Raw genomic sequence first — 7,664 nt, forward strand, 5'->3', positions numbered from 1 at the left:
CCTCCCCGTGCCGCTGTACCCGACGCTGTGGGCAAATGCCGTTCGGCTGGCATCAAAGTCATCATGGTGACAGGTGATCATCCAATCACTGCCAAGGCCATCGCTAAGGGCGTGGGCATCATCTCCGAGGGCAACGAGACAGTGGAGGACATCGCCTCTCGCCTCAATATCCCCGTCAGCCAGGTCAACCCAAGGTGAGAAACATGAGACGTGCGTGTGCGCGCGGCGTGTCCGCGCGTGCGGTGCACACACACACACACACACCACACACACTACATCATTTCACAATGAGCGTGAGACCACACGGGATCCTGTTCTGCAATTCATTGTTCTCATTAATTTTCCCTCTCATGTCACTTTCGCCCGTCTCTGTGGATCCAAGCTAACTATTCTAATGTATGTGTGTGTCTCCAGGGATGCCAAGGCTTGTGTGATCCATGGTACAGACCTGAAGGAACTGTCTCAGGATCAAATGGATGACATCCTCAGAAACCACACTGAGATTGTGTTTGCCAGGACCTCCCCCCAGCAGAAACTCATCATCGTAGAGGGCTGCCAGCGACTGGTGAGACACACACACAAACAAACAGAAAGACACACACCACCCGAATCCATCACCCGATCAACAAAAGTGAACTTGCTTTCCACGACTACACTAATATAAGTCTGCGAACAAGGTTGGGGTTCATTCAGTTTTCAGTTTGGGAAGATTGTTGACATTTTATTCATRCATTTGAAAATGAATTGATTGAATTGAACAGGGAATTGACCCCATCACTTCCCCCTAGTTTTGGTACCATAGTGCCTTTCTATAGGCCATGCTCAAAAGCACTACTCACTACTATGAAGGGAATAGGGTGCCATTTGGGACACGGGCTAACTCTTCTGTCCCTCCCAGGGTGCCATCGTGGCTGTGACAGGTGACGGTGTGAACGACTCTCCTGCCCTGAAGAAGGCTGACATCGGCGTTGCCATGGGAATCTCCGGCTCTGACGTATCCAAGCAGGCCGCTGACATGATCCTGCTGGACGACAACTTTGCCTCCATCGTTACCGGAGTGGAAGAGGGTGAGAAATAGGGAGAGAGAGGAGAACAGATGGAAAGAGTAGAAGGGCGTGTGAGAGGGAGAAGTGGAAGAAAGGTAAAAGAGGGCAGAAAAGGAGAAGATGGGAGGGACGGGTAATATGAGCCTGTATGTTTAAAGCATTTCAGAGTAGGTGCTGATCTCAAATCAGTTTTGACTTTTTAGTGAATAAGATCACATGGACAAGAGGGGCCTGATCCTAGATCAGCCCTCCTACTCTGAGACACTTTATGAATAAGGGCAGACCCTGATCCAACCTTTGCTCAATTCTACAGAGGTTAGAGGTCAGAGTTCAGTGTGTGACCTCTGTGTGTGTCCTCCTGTSTCCCTGCAGGTCGTCTGATCTTTGATAACCTGAAGAAGTCCATTGCATATACCCTGACCAGTAACATCCCTGAGATCACACCCTTCCTCCTCTTCATCATCGTCAATATCCCCCTACCACTGGGAACCATCACCATCCTCTGTATCGACCTGGGAACTGACATGGTAAGGCACACACACACACACATAACACACACACGTGGGACCAATACACACACACACACACATAACACACACACGTGGGACCAATACACACACACACAAAATACGAAATTGTGCATTGTTGAAAATAATGTCACACGTACACTTGATATGCCCTATCTCACAATGGAGCGATCAATCAAATATACATCAATGTGAAATATTTGTTTCTCATACAAACTCACATCTGTGACCTGTGACCCCGCCTCCCCCAGGTGCCCGCCATCTCCCTGGCCTATGAGGCAGCCGAGAGTGACATCATGAAGCGTCAGCCCAGGAACCCCACCAGGGACAAGCTGGTGAACGAGAGGCTCATCAGCATCGCCTACGGACAAATCGGTGGGTCCCCATTAGCTCCTCTACCTGGTCGGGGCCATGAAGACAGTGCATATGTAGCTGGACATGTTATCACAGCCCACAGCCAGATCAATGATCAATACTTCCCCAATACTTCCTTGAGCATTAGTCGTGAGAACATTGTGACAAATCTGGTCAGGCAGCAGTTGGGACCTACTCTATGGACAGTGTGGTTGATTAGTCTTCTACCACCCTGTTGTAGAATCGGACAGACTGATGAGTGCATCGATGCTTATAGATCATACATCTATGGCTAGTGGATTATAGTTCACAAATCTACATGACAAGTCAATGGCTTCTCCTTGTGGGATCCGGTAACATCATTTCCAGAGTGAACATGTGTTAACGCTTTGTGTCTGTGTGTGAAGGTATGATCCAGGCTCTGGGAGGCTTCTTCTCCTACTTTGTGATCTTGGCTGAGAATGGCTTCCTACCCTCAATTCTTGTGGGTATCAGGCTCAACTGGGACGACCGTGCTTGCAACGACCTGGAAGACAGCTATGGCCAGCAATGGGTAGGTACACGCTACAATTCCCAGCCAAAATAACTATTCAAAATATAGCAATACAGTATATTACAAGTATATATGCAAATTCATTGTTTACACTATTTCACCATATTTGATCAGATTCTATAAATAAATATTCCCTGACCAAGATGGCTGTCCTTTTAGTCACATTGCCGGGATGCCAATGTCCATTCTATTGTTCTATTTCATTCTATGATTCAAATACTGTCTCTCACTCCCTTTCTCCTCTCTGTGTGTGTGTAGACATATGAACAGAGGAAGATCGTGGAGTTCACGTGTCACACAGCCTTCTTCGTCAGTATCGTGGTGGTACAGTGGGCTGATGTCATTGTCTGCAAGACCAGGCGGAACTCTGTCTTCCAGCAGGGCATGAAGTCAGTCTGTCTGCCTGTCTGTTTCTGTCTCTCTTTTCCTGTCTGTCTGCTTGTCTGTCTGTTTCTGTATCTGTTTTCCTGTCTGTCTGTCAGCCTGTCTTGTTTCTGTGTCTCTTTTCCTGTCTGTCTGTCTGTCTGTCTGTCTGTCTGTCTGTCTGTCTGTCTGTCTGTCTGTCTGTCTGTCTGTCTGTCTGTCTGTCTGTCTGTCTGTCTGTACATTTGTTAATATACAGTATGCTTGGTCTCTACATTTGTTTAATATACAGTATGCTTTGGTTTCTCTACATTTTGTTAAATATACAGTATGCTTGGTCTCTACATTTGTTAATATACAGTATGCTTGGTCTCTAAATGTGTTAATATACAGTATGCTTGGTCTCTATGTATATTTGTCTCTCTCAACCTCTTATATTTATTCTCATGTCTCTCCTCTGCACTACTCTCCTCTTAGGAACAAGATCCTGATCTTTGGCCTGTTTGAGGAGACAGCTCTGGCTGCCTTCTTATCCTACACCCCAGGCATGGATGTGGCACTTAGGATGTTCCCCCTAAAGTGAGTGGAGTAAACCCAGAAATATACAGAAATACACCTACCTACACAAACCAAACAGATAGACATAGACATACACACATACTGTACATACACCTACAATGACAACTATTGACCTTCTATCTGCCATGATGTGTGTTTATTAACCTCTGTCCCCCTCCTCTCTCTCTCTCACTCTCTCTCTCCTCCAGGCCCAGCTGGTGGTTCTGTGCGGTCCCCTACAGTGTCCTCATCTTTGTGTATGATGAGATCCGAAAACTGCTCATCCGTAGGAACCCAGGAGGTATATGGCTGTCTCTTTCTCTATTTATAACATTTAGGCCCGAATCCTAACATGAGATTTGCATTTGTAACTTCACACACAAATCTTTAATTGACACTAAAACAAGAAAATTCTAACGCCTCTCCTTTCTCTTCCCCTCCCCTCTCCTCCTACAGGTTGGGTGGAAAGGGAGACATACTATTGAGCGATGGATACCGTCTTTACTCATAACCCTACATTTTCCATTTGTTTCTCCCCCCTTTCATTCCATCCCTGGCAAGACATGTCTTCAGATGCCCCACCCCGTAAAAGACAACAACCGCTTCGAAGCAATTTTCATCACAACTGCCCCAAAGATTAAAAACAGCAAAGCACCTTTACGACTTCCTACATCAGCCCCCATCTCCATCTCCTATGATACTCTTTGCATGTGTTCTCTCACTGCTGTGTACATAAACCAATATATCTACCAAACGGCAGCTGCATATTGTGTATGTAGATTTGAACGAGCTATGATCTAAAGGGAGTGTCGACGCTCGGCAAAAAAAAGGGCCATACCACTCCTTCCTCCCTTCCCTTTCTTTCCCCCCTCTATCTCCACAACTCTGTTCCTCCCTCTCTTCCTCCTCCTGCGACCCTTTGCTCGTCCTCCGGTCACACACAGATCTACAGATCACAAGCGAGATCCCACAGCTGACACCAATCGAGCCGTCCCTCTCGCCCTCTCCTGTCTGCAGGAGGAAGAGCGGATGTCTTTCTCACTCCGTCCGTTTCATTTTTCTTCAACACTGTTGTTGTTTTTTTAATAATATGGGGTGGGGGTTCATTGGTTTTACTTGTTTTTTTCATTTATATAAAGGGAGGGGGGTATGTGAGAGCTGCTTTCCCTCATTTAGGCATAACAAAGCACACCCCGCCATGGCGTCCCCAGTCCCCCTTCCCTTTCTGTCTCTCACACCCTCCTCTCCCCTCTACTCCCTGTTTGTCTGTTTGTGTGCACTGTGTGAACCATTGTCCTTGTTAAATACTACAGTACACCCCCAGTTGGAAAATACAACTCAATCTTTCTGTGTGTTCTAGGAAAACTATATAATTCTATACCGATTTAAAGAAATAAAAATGACATGTTGAAAATAAAACATCTCAAGATACACATTCAGTGAAAAAGAACATCGGCGGCATTGTTGAGCGTGTTATGGAAAAAGAGGAAAGATCACTCTGTTTCCTTTTTCTGTATATGGTTTCCAATCTTTTTTTCGCCAGGTTTTCAGAAAGCCGATGCAAAAATGTAACAAACAAAAAAAAAGCGACAAGGTTGTGTTTTATTATTAAAACATGTGAGACAGAAACTATGGCGTCCATATTCCTGCTACCATTTCCATGTTCCTGGAGTCCGGTCCAATCTAGGAGACCCAGTCCAGGTATTAAGTTCTGTGTGAATGTCTGTATTGGAGACCAGCAGAGGAACAGCCATTTCAGGCTGGGTCTTACTCAGAGGGCTGTAGGGGGTTGAGACTACAGAAGACAACAAAAAAACAGTAGTAGAACATGTGTGTGAAAGAAAATGAAACCAACACCAATAAAACATCGAGACCATTTAATACAACCTAGCACTGTCTTGTCTGTGTGTCTTTCTCTTTCCCTGCCTTCGACTCGCTACAGACTTTCAGCTTCCTTTCCCCCTCTTTTCTCGTGTCAGTCTGGTACTACATGGCTTAAATGCTAAATGTAGGCCTGAATTTATGAAATCTTGTAGGATAAAAACGGATCAGTTACGTATCTTTTTGTCCTCACCTGGACAACATTTGGAGTTGTGTATACGCAATGAAATATCTGTAAGAGAATAAGAGATTTACAAGTGATTCTTAAGACCAGCGAGATATGCTGTATCTAGTATTTTACTGTGTTCGTGTTGTATCTATAGTGTTGAGGGACATATTGGCAGAGCGCTAGGATGCCATCTAATGATGAGAATCATATCAGGTTACACTGCAAAATGTACAATTGACGGAAGACTGAGTTGGCAAAAGCCCCGGGTAATGTACCAAACGACCAAATCAAGTAAACGTTTTGGCTTTGATGTTGAAACCTAAAGAAAATGAAATGTGAAACCTACAAACAGTTGCAAACAGAAGAAATGCAGGATATATGACCACGTGTGAAGCAGAAAAACAAAACAATAATTCTACCTAGCTCCCTGATCATATGCTTCCCAGACAACTGATATTCCGCATTAATAAAACAAATGTATAAAATGTTCTGCGAGTAAAGAATATCATGTCATCAGCATTTTACATTTCTGAAGCTTTGTTAGTCTTGCCTTGTATTCTGTACCTACTGGTAACAAGAGTACAGATACAGTATGGGCCAGTTTCCCAGACTGAGATTAAGCCTAATCCTGGACAAAAAAAGAACACTTTCGCTCTCCCAAAAACAGTTTTCAATCCTGGAGTAAGATTAATCTGGGTGAAATAGCTGTGTTCAGTGGCTAAAATCTGCTCTAGATAATACTGTAGGTTAAAAAACTCATGGGGGCATGACAGAGCCTGTGGCTGTACCTACAGCTTTAAACACACCCCCTCCTCCCTCACACATTTAGGGTTTCTCCGTAATGGCACCCTATTCCCTATATAGTGCACTACAGGGAATACAGTAGTTGCCATTTATGATGCATCTTTCCACAACAGGGATTGTAGTAGTGGGGGAGTGAATAAACGCTTAGCATTGAATGAGATGAGGTATGCGTAATGGGTGGGTAAAATGCTATTCACAAAAGGTGTATAAACTGCGTTGATACTCTACATCACTGACACTCGCTCTCTCATACACACACCCCCCTCCCCCTAAATTCCCACATGTCCATGCAGCGAGCTCTTACAGACTCCACTCTCTCCCCCTCCGCATAATAGAATATCGATCGCCCAGCTTTGCCGCAGTGTGCAGTATGCCAGTGAGTGAAGTGTGTGTGGATGGGTGAACCTCCAAGGTCATCTCCATAGCAACCTGTGCATGGGGTTGTCTTGATGAGCAGTGTACAGGGGTCATGTATAAGGGGGGGGGGTGGTTAGCACTGAAGTGTCAGACAGAGGGAGGGAAGGACAGGAAGGAGGACACGGAGAGAAAGAAAAAAGTAGGGGAAACTACATCCTCCTGGGGGCGCGGCACATTCAGGACACAACAGGSCCTACAAAAGTATTGCAATTTTGGCACATATACTGTACATACAGAATATACACACAACCTTTAATACCTTTTAATGTAATGTTTTAAATCACCACAAATAAATATTATGCGCAAAAGGGACCTAAATATTTCAACATTCATGCATGGACTTCCTCACAGAAACACACTCACAATATCTTAGATAGGATAGTTTATTGCACTTCCCAATTGCCATTAAAAATACAAAAAAAGAGCAAAAAGATAGCATGACAAGTATGAGAGCAATATATTATTTAAAAAATATATTGATCTTTAAATGTCAAAGCCATAAAGCAGAGCTAATAAATTATGAAAAGTTACCCAGCAACACTGCACAACATGCCTGCACACGACTAAAAGTAGATACAGTATGTGCAATACAAAGTACGATTTAAACATAATGCTTGATCACCATTAGGTATCTGGAATATCCACTAAGCATTGCTTTAAAGTAAATGCAATTTGTCTAAAAGAACCATTCATTCTAGTTGGATAAATACATTGTAAAGCTGCAAATGGCACTTCTTCCCCAGTCAGAGAAGCATTGGCGATTTGATGCTATTTCCCTCATTCAGTTTAATGGTGCTCACTGAGGACTTATTCAACATCAGCTATATACGATTTTAAAAAACACATCTGAATTATTACTGTGGCGATGTTAAAACTCTTTGTAACATGTCAGGTCTTCAGTTGACCGAGTGACATTTTGTATTATTAGATATCCACAAGGGAACATTAAAACAGGAGGTACGGAGGCATTAAACAAAAGGCTGACACTGATA

General features: G+C 44.0%; 1 pseudogene; it reads left to right on the forward strand.

Moving 5' to 3' along the window:
- LOC111958706 (sodium/potassium-transporting ATPase subunit alpha-3-like) overlaps positions 1-3,944 on the forward strand; it is a 34,325-nt pseudogene extending 30,381 nt beyond the window's left edge.
- Positions 3,945-7,664: the final 3,720 nt, after the last annotated feature.

Source organism: Salvelinus sp. IW2-2015, linkage group LG35, assembly GCF_002910315.2.
Source record: "Salvelinus sp. IW2-2015 linkage group LG35, ASM291031v2, whole genome shotgun sequence".
In the NCBI taxonomy this organism is placed as follows: domain Eukaryota; kingdom Metazoa; phylum Chordata; class Actinopteri; order Salmoniformes; family Salmonidae; genus Salvelinus; species Salvelinus sp. IW2-2015.